General features: G+C 38.3%; 1 long non-coding RNA gene across 1 annotated transcript in view; it reads left to right on the top strand.

Moving 5' to 3' along the window:
- Positions 1–16,196, top strand: part of LOC115223033 — a 105,217-nt gene that overhangs the window by 97 nt on the left and 88,924 nt on the right. Inside the window, exon 1 of the long non-coding RNA XR_003882766.2 lies at positions 1–563. This exon is cut by the window's left edge and continues 97 nt beyond it. This is a non-coding gene — a long non-coding RNA (uncharacterized LOC115223033). The remainder of the gene's footprint in view (positions 564–16,196) is intronic.

Here is a 16,196-nt window from a genome sequence, read left to right as displayed (position 1 = left end):
GGAGAGGATATAGATATATATATATATACAGATACTATCATGTTTTAATATATATACACGCTCACAAACACACATACGCATATATATTTACATAAACATACATATATCTATTTCTATATATATATTTACACAGAAGCATTACTAACTTAGACGCACGCACCTGCTTAACTATCTATCTATCTATCTATCTATCTATTTATAAGGGCAAACACATACACATATATATATAGACAAACGCACATATTCATACACACACGTGCACATACACACACACATATATACTTATATACACACGCGTACACACACATCACACATTCAACTAACATCTTGTGTGGACGTGTGGAGTTAAAACATTTCGTGCACGGATAATAATTGTAACCTACAACGACACTCGCGAGTATATATACTCTGTAAACTGTAATTACTATTATATAGATATATACACACACGCTCTTCGTTGTTGTTTGTATATATAATTAAACATATATACAGAGGAAATAAGCTATATGGAAACCAAAATATACACTCGTGCATGGAAAATCTACATATTATATTACTGAACGGTAAGTTTGGTTTTTATAGAAATTATCAATCTTGTGTTTATATATTATATATATTCTTTTTTTTCTTTCGCTTCGTAAATATATTTCTTCATTCTTTCATTCCTTTCGTGATTGCGGGTTTTCTTTCTCGTTTTGTTCTTTCGTTCTCTCTCTCTCTCTCTCTCTCTCTCTCTCTCTCCTCCAGCTTATACTCTTTCTATTTATCTATCAAACTAACTCTCTCTTTTACTCTGTTTCTATCTGTCTCTCTGCTTTCGTATCTGCTTAATTATCCGTGTGTCTTCTCAAATCTCCAAATCTCTCTCTCTCTCTCTCTCTCGTCTCTCTCTCTCTCTATCTATCTATCTATCTATCCACACTCACATTTCTACGCGGTTTGTAGGGCAAACAAACGTTTCTATTTCTTACTGTTAAACCTCTTTCCTCCACCTTCCATTTCTAAACAAACCTTTTCCCACCTGAATGAATTTGCTGGACCCGGTTTCGAATCCTATCGCCGCTGACGAATGGTTTCAACCAGCATTACTACTACTACATTATTAGTTCGCTGTACTATCCTGTCTCCACCGCCGCCACCACCACCACCACCACCAATAATAACAACAAGGGAAACACGTGTCGACGAGGTGCCTTTCCTTGGTCGCTAGATCTACTAGAAATAGCAACGAAACTTCCATCAAATCACTTCCTATCACCTTTCGAGAAGAAAAGATATGGGATGATAAAACCTTGGATAAAATTATGTTTCGAGTAAAATAAAGGCAGATTGGTCACTTTTGGAACGCTTTCAGGCCAAAGGTCTATATCTGTTCAATCAGAACTGATATGGGACTAAACAACAAACAACGCAATCATCATCAATAATAACATCGACAACCTTTGAAAGTGTGTAAGTGGTCGACCAATTTGCTAAAAATAGTAACCCAAGTCTTCGTCAAATGGGAGGCTTCCATTGAATAAATATAATCTAAAGACTGTCTTTGGCCCAACGTCCTTTAATTAAGGGCGACACTCAGGGTTAAGAAACAACAACATCAGTTATCACATCCAATCAATAATAATTACGAACGATTGGTAGGGCCCATGAGGGGTTGTATGGGGGTATAAGGGGTGCAACGAGCTGGGCCCAGGGATTTACCGGGACCTCAATCAATGTTTATATATTGAAAAAAAGGCGGTTCACCAGAAGTAAGCTTTGTAGTCTTTGTAATTTCACTCGCAAATATCTGCACATTTCAGATCCCTTGAATTTTAAGAAAGGTCACAGTTAATTGCATCTACCCCTTCAATATTTTACTGGTCCTTATTTCGTTTAGGTCCCACTACCATCACACTACATAGTACATATAGGAAGTGCTTCCCCACCACATGTGGGAAGATAAATGCCGCACCTTCTCATGCTAGTACCTGAACCTAACTCGGGCCCTGGAGGATGCAAGCCAAATTCATCCCTCTCGGGATTTGATCTCGAGCCCTTTATACTCAAAATACCGTCAGTTCTTCTGTTCGGTGCGCCATCGATTTTTTTCAGCAATAAGTGGCTTTGAGACCTAGGGGTAAGCGATTAAATCGATCCCAGTACATAAAATCATGGGTGCAGGTGTGGCTGTGTGGTAAGAAGTTTGCTCTAAACCACATGTTCCCGGGTTCAGTGGAACCTTGGGCAAGTGTCTTCTACTATAGCCTCGGGCCAACCAATGTCTTGTGAATGGATTTGGCAGATGAAAACTGAAAGAAACCGGTTGTGGTGTGTTGTATGTACATATATATATAATATATATATATATATATATATATAATATATATATATGTGTATATATATATATATATATGAGTGTGTAAGTGTCTTCCTGACAACTGGTGTGGATTTGTTTACGTACCCGTAACTTAGCGATTCGGCAAAAAAAGAACGATAGAATAAGTACCAGACTTAGAAAAGAAACGTACTGGGGTCGATTCGTTCGGCTGAAAATTCTTCAAGGAGGTGCCCCAGCATGGCCGCATTGTTATGACTGAAACAAGTAAAAGAAAAATATTGATGACTGGTACTTAGTTTTATCAATGCGAAAGGATGAAAGGCAAAGCTGACCTCAGTAGGATTCGAACTCAGATCGCTACAGAACCTGAACAAACACCTCTAGTCATTTTGTCTATCTGAATGACACCTGAATGAGGATTTCTAAACTAACTGAATGAGGATTTCTCTCTAATAGACACGCGGGTACACATTTGGGGGATAGGGGATTAAATACCGGCCACCATGTCCTGTGTAGATTGGTGACTTTATTTTATCGATCTGTAAATGACACAAAATAAAGTTGATTCATGGCAAGATTTGAACCCGTGACCTAAACGGAATGCTCTCCTGATTCTGTCATCATCTAATAGCGATATCAGTTGATTATTAACAATATATAATGGCTGTGGCCCAGCATAGCTGCAGCTCTCGGGCGGAAACTAGTAAAGGATAAAGGATATCGTAGGCGCAGGAGTGATTGTGTGGTAAGAAGTTAGCTTCCTAATCACATGGTTTCGGGTTCAATCCCACTGGGTAGTGCTTTGGGCACAAGCCACATGTACTATGACTCCGGACCAACAAAGCTTTGTGAGTGCATTTGGCAGATGGAAACTCAAAGAAGCCCGCCATATATATTAATATATATATATATATGTGTGTGTGTGTGTGAGAGAGAGAGAGAAAGAGATAGATAGATAGATAGATAGAGAGAGAGAGAGAGAGAGAACGTGGTAGTTGTAAGCGAGTGTAACCAATCATACAAGTTGTGACTTTCCTTTACATTCTTCCGTGAAAACATGTCTGGCTGCATGGAAACCTTATCTTACTTGGAAATACGCGAAGGTTGGTGACATGAAAGGCATCCAGCTGTAGAAAATCTGCCTCAACAAATTCCGTCTTATCCATGCGAACGTGGATAAGTGGATGCTACAACGATGATGATGATGATGATCAACTGGTATACGGAAGGCGGATGTGTGCATATTTAGTAATCAGCTGATAAACTTGGTCACTTGCTTAAGGACTTTCAAAACCTATCTAGAGATTTACGGTATCTCAAAGAAGCCGTTGATTTATTTAATTTCTCTCTCTCTCTCTCTTTTTTTTTTCTTTTTTTCGGAGAGATGAGGAATTTGAATTGGGATCGTAGGGAGTCGGAAAGAGACTCCCTATCCGGCGCCCTAATAACTGCGCTAAGTCTCACCCTTCATAAATGATATCTAATACTATATTGGTCAATATTATATCAAACATGATATAGTCAGGCAGGATCGTCACGGGTTGATTGTTTCTGATCATAGATTTACTCAGAGCCGAGTTGGGACTGAGGCTGGCCACCACAGCAGCCAAAATACTCCTCCTTATCGGCTTCAGAAGAAAGGAAGGATGCTTTGGTTAATGAACTCCCAGATAAATCACGTCTGAATAAAAGACTGATAGGCGTAGCCGGATTGCTTTTGATCATTGGTTTCCTGAATCCATGATGACCAAGGGTTAAATTACAACACACTACGACGGAGCGGAGAAGACTCGATCTGCTAAAAATTGCAGCCAAATCTCCTTCAAAACCACTGGCCGTTTAATAGAAGGTATGAACACAGTGGGCAATGAAGAGATAAACAAAATATGGGTTGATCACGGTTGGACTGTCTTTGAATCATTGATCAGCTCGGTCAGGACAAACATGGATTAAAGAATCATCACTACGAAAGAGAATGAAGAAAAGTAAGACAATAAAGGAAAAGGAAAAGAAAGAATAAATGAAAAAATAGGCGAAAGAATGAGAGACAAAGACAAAATGAAAGAGAAAACGAATGAATGAGGAAGAATGAAAAAGAACCAAAGAAACGATGAAAATAGAGAGAGAGAGAGAGAGAGAGAGAGAGAGCGCGGCTGGAAACAATGAGAGAGAGAAAACATAGGGAAAGATAAAAGAAATGAAAGCGGAATATGTATACATATTTACTATCACAATTATACTCAGACGCTTTTGTTGGTTCCATGCCTTAGACCGTGGCCATGCTGGGGCACCGCTTTCAAGAGTTTTAGTCAATCATATCAATCTCAGAACTTTTTTTTTATCGAACTGTTAAGTTACGGGACATAACAACACACAACACCGCCTATTCGACAAAAGTAAATATGAAAGCGGACCCCCCCCACCGCATACAAACACTCTCTCCCTCTCTCTCTCTCTCTCTCTCTCTCTCTCTCTCTCTCTCTCTCTGTTTTTAGTTTCACAATTCAGTTTAATTCAACAACATACTTTTAATACCAAACATAGAGTGTACCGTCTCTGACAAACTGACATTTCAAATATACGTGTGTGTGTGTGTGTGTGTGTGTGTGTGTGTGTGCGTGCGCGTGTGTGTGTGCATAGCTGCATACCTAACTGGGTGTGAGTGTGTGTACACTATATATACATGTATGTATTTCTATATACATACCTATATAAACATACGTGTATGTGTGTGTCTGTGTGTATTAATTTTATACGTTTTTTTCTTTCATTTGTTTCAGTCATTTGACTGCGGCCATGCTGGAGCACAGCCTTTAGTCGAACGAAATCGACCCAAGGTGTTATTCTTTGTAACCCTAGCACTTATTCTATTATCGGTCCCTTTTGTCGAACAGACTGCTTTCAGTTTCCGTCTCCCAAATCCACTTACAAGGCTTTGGCCGGTTCGAGGTTATAGTAGAAGACACTTGTCAAAGTGAACCTGGAAGCAAGCTTCGTACCACACAGCCACGCCTGCGCATATATATATATATATATATAAAGAGAGAGAGAGAGAGAGAGAGAGAGAGAGAGTTGGAATTTACAAAAAAAAACCCCAAAAGACGAAGACAGGTGTGTAAACAACAAACAGGTGTATTAATTTGTTTAACGCTCGGGAAAGTGAGAATGTCTTTTACGTTTCGAGCCTACGCTCTTCAACAGAAAAGAACACGAGAAAATAAACAGAGGGAATAAAGAAAGCTTTAGTGGCTAGCGGTCACTCATGGTGATATATATATATATATATATATATATATATATATATATATATATATATATTATATATATATATATATATATAGTGGGTGCTGGAAAGTTCCTGCTTTTCGGTAAAAGAAAATGCATGAAGATCTGTTAGTTATGATTTTTTCTCAGATTCATACACTTATTGCAGCTTTCCTTTAGTTTTTCTAAACCCTGTAAAACAACTCAGATGGTTGGGTCTTCAGCCAGGCCTTTCGTGAGACACTTAAAGCCAGGAACTTTTCGGTACACCACCTCGTATACATACGTGTATGAATTTGCAGGGTGTGATGGGTAAACTGAGATAAATTTATATTTTTAATTTCGCGCATGCGCATTGCTTTTAATTTTCTCGATCACACAGTATAGCAGGGTCAGGTGGGCACCGCCTGTGAGAAAAATAGTACCATGGCGCCATTCACTCTAACAGAAATTTGGAAACGACATGCTGTGCTGTTTGGTATCCGCGCCGGAATCTCCAATACGAACATGTATCGAGAGTGATAAAAATCAAACATCCAGTCAACATCATGGTGTTTAGTGTGATCACTAGTGATGGCGACATTATGCTTCCATTCATCTTCCTACACGGCCACAGACTCAATATGGAAGTCTGCATCAAGTGACAGGAGGAGGTAGTGCTGCAGCATGGCTGCATTCTTAAAACTGAAACAAATGAAAAATAAGTGTGTTTGTGTGTGTGTTAATAATTCAAAGCCAGTCTACAATATCAATAGATATTTGTTTCTTTATTACCCACAAGGGGCTAAACACAGACGGGACAAACAAGGACAGACAAACGGATTAAGTCGATTATATCGACCCCAGTGCGTAACTGGTACTTATTTAATCAACTCCGAAAGGATGAAAGGAAAAGTCGACCTCGGCAGAATTTGAACTCCGAACGTAACGGCAGACGAAGTACGGCTACGCATTTCGCCCGGCGTGGTAACGTTTCTGCCAGCTCGCCGCCTTCCCCAATATCAATAGACATTATTATCTCTTCACACTGTAACCTGAGAATAAACTTTTCGTTTTAAGTCGATACTCTTCCTCTTCCCTCATTTCTTACATTCCGCTCTGCCTAACCCTCTCACTCTCTCTCTTTCTCTCCCTCTCTCTGTCTTTCTCTCGTATTCTGTTTCCATCTCCAATTAATTCTTTCAACTCCCCCCCCTCTCTTTCCTCTCCTTCCTTCTTTTCTCTCCATCACCACCGCCACCGCTACCATACTGCCATCGCCGCCAACACCAGTGATATACACTCTCATACACACTCGTACATCCACACTCTTGACAACGGCATTCCGCCTTCACCTAAGCTTTACACACTACAACGACCTACATATATATATATATATATATATATATATATAATATATATATATATACTATGTTCTCGGTTTTTGTCTTTGTTGGCTATCTTACAAAAAATCTAATGCTCTTAACTTAGACATTGGGGGTGGGGATGGCAACTCTCTGAAGTGTAACTGCCCGAAACAGTAAGGACTTCCGATAAACTTGACTGACGAAAGAAGGCAACCAATGATCCGTCTTTTCTTCCTGTCCTAATTGTTGTTTCTCCTGTCCGCCTTCGTATCGTCTATCTGTCCGAATGTTTTATTGTCCTCTATTGCGTTTTCGTTCCAATACACACACACACACACACACACACACACACACACATATTATTGTATTTGGGGGTGGTCATGTTGCCAGTTTAGCCAATGGAAACACACGCACTATACATTTGGTGTTCATTTACTTTAGCTTTATTTTATTTATTTGTTTTTATCTACTTACTTTTTCATTTATTTCTCTTATATAAATACGTTACATTTTGTATGACTTTTTTTTCGGCCAGCATGCTTATTTCATGAACTTGTTATCATAAACCTCCTGAAGAGATTGGTGCACTACTGCCCATTATTTATCCTGCCGGACATTTTGGAGTGCACCCGTCGAAACGTATGTAGAAGACTTCATGATATAAATGGATTAACAACGTCCCGAGCGTTCACCTCCTTTTTATATTTTAACTAAATAAGTCTTACAATCTCGGGATTATTCCCTAGGAGACTTAACAACTTTTAGCTACATTGAGATTGTTCCCTTGGATTTCTCCTATGCACACACAAACACACACATATATTTATATGCAGATATAAAAACTAGAGGCAGTGATGATTGATTACATCAATATAAAGGAAGACGATATGATCAGGGCTATAGATGAAATGAACCCAAACTCGGCTACTGGCCCTGATGGATTCCCAGCAATCCTTCTAAAAGCATGTAGTGAGTGATTGCTAGACCTCTCCCAGTTTAGTCGAGGTCTTTTCCACATTTTCACACGCGCGTGTGTGTGTGTGTGCTTGTCCATAGAAATAGGATTTACAAATAGAAAACAAAGCGCATAGTGCTTCAATATGTAGTGTTATGTTGTTCTACATTGTGATTTACGTACAGAGTGAATTCTGTTTCGGGTCAGGTTGAATCTGTTCACAATAACCAGACCAGCTTAAATTGAAACTAGATTATATTAGTCAACTGGTAATCATATATATCTGTGACCGAAGTCACAACTTCCGTGTGTCGTAGGGCTACTCATTTTGTGTACAAGAGAAACGAGAAATGAAGTTCTGTTCCAGAATATATCGCACCACTCGGTCTGGAAATCGAAACCATAATATAACGATCCCCAGTACACCATCCTAACCAGGTCTCAAGCCTTCGTTATGTTGTGCGTGTGTATATGTTATGGTGTTGTGTATTTGAAGTGAATGCATTACACCAGTAGTTCTCAGCAGGATTCTATATGGCCTTAGGGGTTTCCATACAAGATTTTATAGTTAGAATTTATCGACAATAAATTGTTTATAATTCTACAATACACAAAATATTTTAACAATTTTTAAAAATACAATACCTAATTATATATAACAATTGCAGCGGGGAAGGTGTTTATAAGCCATTTAAGAAACACACAAAACCGTTAGATTCACTTCAACATTTAAATTTAATTTGTCAAAATATTTTCGTCGCTTTAAGACCGCGACCTGTTCACTGACAAAATTCTGTTCCAACACACCGTCTCAGATCAGGTCACTTGCTATGCAAGTACATCTCCGTAATCATATTTAATTATAAAATTATAATAGGTTTTTCAACATCGAATGGCTTTGAGAGTCCACCAGAGAAAAATAGTTATCAAAGGTGTCCAGAGTATAGATATATACGCACATACATACATACATACATACATACATACATACATACATACATACATACATACATACATACATACATACATACATACATACATATATATTCGTGTGTGTGTGTGTGTGTGCATATGTATACAATGTGAGTGTATGTACTGTACGTGTATATATGTAAATAATGTGTGTTATGGTAAGCTTACATGTAAAACAGTCTACATATGTCTGCAGTGCTGTTGTAAATCTCCCCTTCTTCTCCCACCTGAAGAGAAAAAGACGTCATAATATTCAGAGAGAAATTCCACCGAGCAATACCTTACATAACAACCAGCGCCTGGATACATTTTGGTAAACAATGCCTCTTTATTTCAATGAACCATAACGTCCAAAAAACATGACTTAAAAAGACTAAGGTGGTGTTATTAAGCTAAAGGGCAAAATCAAGCTAATTTATATGAAGGTGATAGGTCTTTAGTCGGATGAAAACCCTAGGTGGAACATGGAGTGTACATCGGATGAAAGACCATGATGAACACGACTTTTCCTATGTGCCGTGAACTCGTGAATATTACTTTTCTGTTGTCATACATACACTGCCATTATTTGAATTAATTTTGAAGAAACTTGCCGCTCACACAAGAAACATTTCTCGTGGCTCCAGCAGACGAAATAAGAAAGGTGTTGTTGCCCCGGAGGATGGCGAGGGAGATGCACTGAAACAGCCACTCGGTCCCACTGGGCTTGCACTTGCGAAAAGCCGTCTTCGCCTCGCTGACGGTGAGCAGGGATATGGCCAGGGAGCCTACAACCCGGAGGTCTCCACTGCCACTGACTCGACCATTGAACCTGTTGGAGAGCGACCGATGTCGTTTAGCATGATGGCTTTAAGATTACTCAGAACACGTGTATATATATATATATATATATATATATATATAATATATATATATATATATTTCCCTTCTTTCCTGAGCGTCAAATAATACTTTAATTGTTCCACGTCCTCGCGTTGCTGTGTTTTTTTCTGTGTTTTCTTGTTTGGATTAACTATATATATATATATATTTGATTTAGATGTATTTCTCCATTTTCTTATCTTGTATATATATAATATATATATATATATATATATATATATAGGGGGGAGAGTTCAAGAAAAAAACAAAAGACGAAGACAGGTGGTGTAGAAAACAAACAGATGTAATAGTATAACGCTCAGGAATTGAAAAAGTTTTTTACATTTCAAGCCTACGCTCTTTTACAGAAAGGGACACAGAAAAAAACAAGGAGAGAAGAGAAATATGTGTAGTGGCTACCGATCTATATATATATATATATATATATTCGAGTGAGTGTGCGTGTATATGTATACAACGTGAGTGTATATAACGTATGTATATATATATGTAAATAATGTGTGTGTTTTGGTAAGCTTACATGCAAAACATGACCTTGTTTTTAGTCTCTATGTATGTCTGCAGTGCTGTTGTGAACCTCGCCTCCTTCCCCCAACATTGACATTAAAATTCGATACACGCCACCATTTTGTCCCTTCCCCCCTCTCCACAACTTATGAATGAACTTCAGTAAGTCAGTCAATGTGTGCGTGCGTGCGTGTGTGTATGTATGTGTGTGTGTATCTTTTTGTCTCTATATCAATACTTCATGTACGCATTTTGCTGTCTGTACCTGTATGATTATGTCTGTCTGTCTGTCTATCTATTTCTATGCGTCTGTCTGCTCCTTCTTCACATTCTCGATCCCTCTCTCTATCTAATCCACAACTCCCTGATTAAATCCATTGAATTAATAACAATCTGCCCTGATTTCATACATTTATTATCTAATTAGATAGATCTGGTGGCCACAGTGGTGGTGATAGTAGTGGTTGTGGCGTTGGTAGTGATAGTTATATTAGTAGTGGTGGCGGTGGTAGTAGTACTAATAATAGAAGTAGTAGTAGTAGTACTGGATACTCAATTCACGCAATATTTACTACTACTACTACTACTACTACTATACTACTACTACTACAGCAGTGTTGCACTGTCTTCGTTTTTATTGTATATGCTATGTTTCCCCATTGAAAAATGTACCGATTTGAATGGGAGTGGTTGTGATGGTGGTGGGCACCCAGTATACCGACAGACAATGAAATACGCAGGTTAATAAATAGCTCACCAAATACAAACACTTCTCTCTTTCTTTCTTTCTTTCTCTCTCTCTCTCTCTCTCTCTCTCTCTCTCTGTATGTGTGTATATATATAAATATATATATATATATATATATATATATTATAATAATAATTTAATAAATAAAACACATGCATACATACATATATGTACTTACCTACATCTGTATGTATATATACATGCATATATGGGTACAGGACACCACAAAAAAACGTAGAATACAACGAGAAACGAAAACATAAAAACAAAACATGGAAACGGACTTTTTTAAACAACGTAAAAACAGAGTACAAGACAAACAACACAAGGAACATTCCCCTTCTTCAGCTGCCCTTGCTTCGACTTATTCCGTGTTTCGAAGGTAAGGGCAATATATAAAGAGAGAGTAATTATTTGGGCTTAGAGAATACGGTGAATAGTATGCCGATTAACGTACTTTCACTGTTTAGGCTAAATGATGCCGTCCACACCTTTGATATATAAGTGTCACCCTATCTACCTCTCAAATTCTGCAGTGTTCATTGAGTTTATAATGAATGAGGGAAACGGAAAATGGAATTCATGAGAATCTTTAATCACCACAACGATAAAGATTCTCGGGAACGCCATTTTCCGAAGAAGGGAAAGGAAAGAAAACATGGCCTAGACAAAAAGTCTAGAAGCCCCAATATGTTAAAAGCATATAATCTACCATCTTGGAGCTACGAAGTCTGTATGTAAAAGAGTGAGCTAGTAATGGTCTAGGGGAATACTACAATTTATTAACGGGCAGATGCAATTTGAAGGGTAGGGGATAGCATTTAAAAAAAGAAGTTATCATGAAAATGTATATAAGAAAAATACTACCATGATTATCAAAGGGCAGTAAAAGTAAGCAATTACCGTATGGTGCTTAAGAACATTTATTCACTGGAATTAGTACCATGGATCCCACCTACGGTCCACAATGGGTCATGTCTAAGTCCAATTGGTCAGTTACAAATTGAACCGCGGCCACAAGTTAAAACCGCTACAAAGAATTTGTTTATAAAATAAATAAGAAAAGAAAAAAGTTCTGGGGGAGAAGTCAAGGTTATAGATGTTGTGGGGGCCATTTATGTCCTTCAGCATCTTAACGTTACAACACCTGCATGAGGGAAAAGTGAAGGAATCCACGGGATTGTGTTTAAGGGGAGGCAACCAGTACTGGCAACTCAGCGATTCAATTAAAGCTACTAGGAAATGAAATTGGGCTCAACTTTGTATATAGCAAATTGTGGTAATAATTAAATATATACAGGTACGCAAGGCCAAATCACATGTTGAAATATTATCAAATAATGAAACTCTCTAGTTGTCACAGTAAACTAAATATGCTTAATAAGCATTGCATAGTCATTAAAATTATATAGTTCCTATTATTGTAAAACAATTTAAAAGAGTATATTGGCACTATATGGGTACAATTAAAGCCGGGTATTCAGGCAGATTAGTACTATAAGAAAAGTTACCTTAAATCAAGCAATTTATTAGACATGTTTAAAAAGCAATAACAAATACCCTAAGAATGAAATACTAATTGAATCTAATCATTAAAATTATAAACAAAGGTATATTAACTCCAAGTGGGTGCGAACCCTGCTATACTCTTTCATAGCAGCTTTCTCTCACTCTCTCTTCCTGTTTCTGTTGTACCTGTATTTCAAAGGGCCATCCTCGTCACACTGTGTCATGATGAATCTCCCGGAGAACTACGTTAAGAGTACACGTGTCTGTGGAGTGCTCAGCCACTTGTACGTTAATTTCACGAGCAGGCTGTTTCGTTGATCGGATCAACCGGAACCTTCGTCGTCGTAACCGACGGAGTGCTACGACTTATACATATATATATTTTGCACAGGCACACATAAAAATGTGGGGCACGATAAAGGAACATACGAAGAAGCAGGTTAAACCCCAATAAGTGAAGACGTGCTCAATTCCTCATTAGTTATCGACCAAATACCATCATAACTTCGACACCTTCCAATGATATTCAATTTGGCGGTCTCAGCAACTGCGCCAATGTGTGGCTGCTTGGTTTCTTTCTGAACTGTCAGATCGAAAAATAACCTCTACGACCGCCTTCACATCCACAATGTACTTGTCATGGAATTTTTGTGGGGAAAAATACAAAAGCGGTTTCCTGTTGCTTTCTTTCCGGTATTGCAAGATACCTTGTAGAGTTTAGATACAGACGTCACCATATCTCGCAGGTCACTCAGTACTTAAAGGATTGACACATATATTGCAAATCATACATTGCTAAAAGGCACGACCGGAAAGATCGAAGGCAATATCGATACGTCTGAGTTTGTCCCAAATCTTCGTTCGGTAAAAACATAAGTAATAAATTTAAAAGATTTGGGGTCGATTTGGTCAACTAATTTCAAGACGTTAATCCTAGCATGGCAACACGAAACAAGTAAAAGGTATATCCATACAGATAGATACAGAGATAGATATTGTGTATGTTGTACCATGATATACTCCCAACTCTTTGCATATGTAAAACTCTAAACCATTTATTTGGAGGCTTGGTTAGATTATACTACGCTGACGAGGTTCAATTGTCTGAAAGCTGACTTGGGGGTTTTCCCTACTTTGAAAACAAAGATAACAAATGTAATTATCCTTCGCCCCCTTTATCTTTAGATTTAACTGCTATATATTACATATGCACAATTCACACAAGCAAATTTGCATATGGATTAATTAAATTTTAATACACACACATACGCACTTACACCTACACGCAACACTCTAGAACACAGATATGCACACAAGATGTCTCTTTACATCCACTTAAACATGTATGCACTTAAGATAATTACACCTACATTCTCTTTCTCTCTCTTTCTCTCTCTCTCTGTCACCCAGTCTTATTAACACGCCCACACATACGTCAAACCACGTGATGGGTTTAATAACGTCATAAATATATGAGTATTATATCTATGTGTTAGCTACTTAAAACTACTTAAGAAATTAACATGGTGACGGAGGTGGTGGGTGCTTCTCGATTACACGCACTTTATGTGTACATCTTTCAAATGCGCATGTGTCTGTGTGTGTGTGTGTGTGTGTGTGTAGGTGTAGGCGTATGTTTGCACAATATCTATGCGTGAGGGGGCGGAGTGCCTGATCTCTACAGGCCTTACTCCCAGATTGGTACCATAGCATGAAGGTGGTGGCGATTGTGGGGTTTAGCTTAGATTCCTACAGATCGATGAAAATGACGACAACGATGATAATAATTACAATGATAACGATGATGAGGATCTTAAAAAGCAACACAATTAAGAGGAAAGGAAAACCAGACGAACTAAATTTCAATAGGGTGGGGGTGGAGGTTAGGGAAGAAGAAGAGGAAAAAGAAAAAAGTAAAAGACTGATTGTGAAAATATATATTTCTTTACTACCCACAAGGTAAACATAGAGCGGACAAACAAGGACAGACAAAGGGATTAAGTCGATTACATCGACCCAGTGCGTAACTGGTACTTTATTTATCGCCCCGAGAGGGTGAAAGGCAAAGTCGACCACGGCGGAATTTGAACTCAGAACGTAACGGCAGACGAAATACGGCAAAGCATTTCGCCCGGTGCGCTAACGTTTCTGCCAGCTCGCCGCCTTATGATTGTGAAAATATATTTCTAACGTAAAGCTTAAGAAGCGGAGTGAGGTGAGAAGAGCTGCTAGTTTAGAGGAGAAAAGCCCATCGTAGAAGGATAGTAGTTGTGAGAAGAGTGACACAGAAGACTCGGTGTTCCAGTGACTGTGGTTTGTGTGTGTGTGTGTGTGTGTGTGCGTGCGTGCGTGTGTGTGCGCTCATGTGTGTCGGTTATCAGCCTGTCGACATACTTTTTGCAGTTGAAATGCTTTGGGATGTTTTCTCTCAATGAAACGAGAGTAGTACAGCCTCAGAAATGTTTAAATTTCAGAAGAATCTCTGAAGAATTTGAATATTTTATGGTGCCTGGTGGTGTTTACGTAATTAAGTAGCGCCAGTAAGAAAAATATTGTCTAGCTGTCTGTCTATGTACGAATGTGTGTGTGTATGTGTGTTTTCAAATTTGTGTATTGAAATAAAATAATTTATTTTTGAATAAATGATATTCCTGTCTACCTAACAGCATTTCAGTGCTATTTTCGCTTAATTGAAATTCACACCAGTTTGAACCCGACAATGAAAGCGAACGCTCTCCAAAAGTTGATTAAAAACACTTGTGTGTGTGTGTGTGTGTGTGTGTGTGTGTGTGTATGCGCGCGTGTGTATGTGTGTGTCTGCCGATTTTGTGAATGTATAAGCGGAAGAAAAATATTCAAATATAAGTCATTAAGTTTCGAATTTTTCCATCAACTATTTCGTCTCTGTTTGATGTTTATGAAGGTGTTTGGTAGTAACGTGGTGCTTGCAGTGGCATCAGGGTGGCGCCTCAGCTAATATCCAGGGTGCGGCAGAAAGGTTGCCACGATTTCAAAGGTTAATAAAAAAACAAACACATGAAGCTACAAGAAAAACCGATGCTCTCCACTCCAGGCTATGGTAGGGACGACCTGAAACAGGAAAAAAAAATGGCATTTAATGAACTTCGTAGAAATACAAAACTCTTTTCATGCATCTTCGTGTGTTTGTTTTTTAACCTTTGAAATCGAAGCAACCTTTCTGTCGCACCCTGTATCATAGTTTAATGATGACCATACAAAAATACGATGCGACATGATTCTGAGTTTCCTGTAAGATCGACATCTTTGAATTCCTCAGATAGACACCTTATAAATTTCACTTGAAAACAGGAAAGGAAAAAAAAACCCTCACATTTTCCTATAGTTGGGTCACTTTCTTCTTTTATACTAAGAACCACAGCCGATCACACACGCATTTATGAACCAATATATAACTATAGTTTTTTTACAATGCCGGATATAATGCTAACAATATCAGCGTTTCTTGTTCTATACAAACATGATTTCCTTCTCTTGTTCTTTATTCTGTGGCAGTCTCAAAGTTTACCCAAGATGCATTAATCAGTTTAGAAGAAGTATTTCTTCTTTGTTTTGTGCATTTCAACAATTCTTCTCTGATCTTCTCCCACATCCCGTCCAGCCAACAATTCGGTGCCTCAGTTTTCCAAACAGTTTGTTTGTTTGCTTACTTGA

The sequence above is a fragment of the Octopus sinensis genome, linkage group LG21, assembly GCF_006345805.1.
Source record: "Octopus sinensis linkage group LG21, ASM634580v1, whole genome shotgun sequence".
Classification (NCBI taxonomy): Eukaryota; Metazoa; Mollusca; class Cephalopoda; order Octopoda; family Octopodidae; genus Octopus; species Octopus sinensis.
This window is presented reverse-complemented; position numbering and strand designations above follow the sequence as displayed.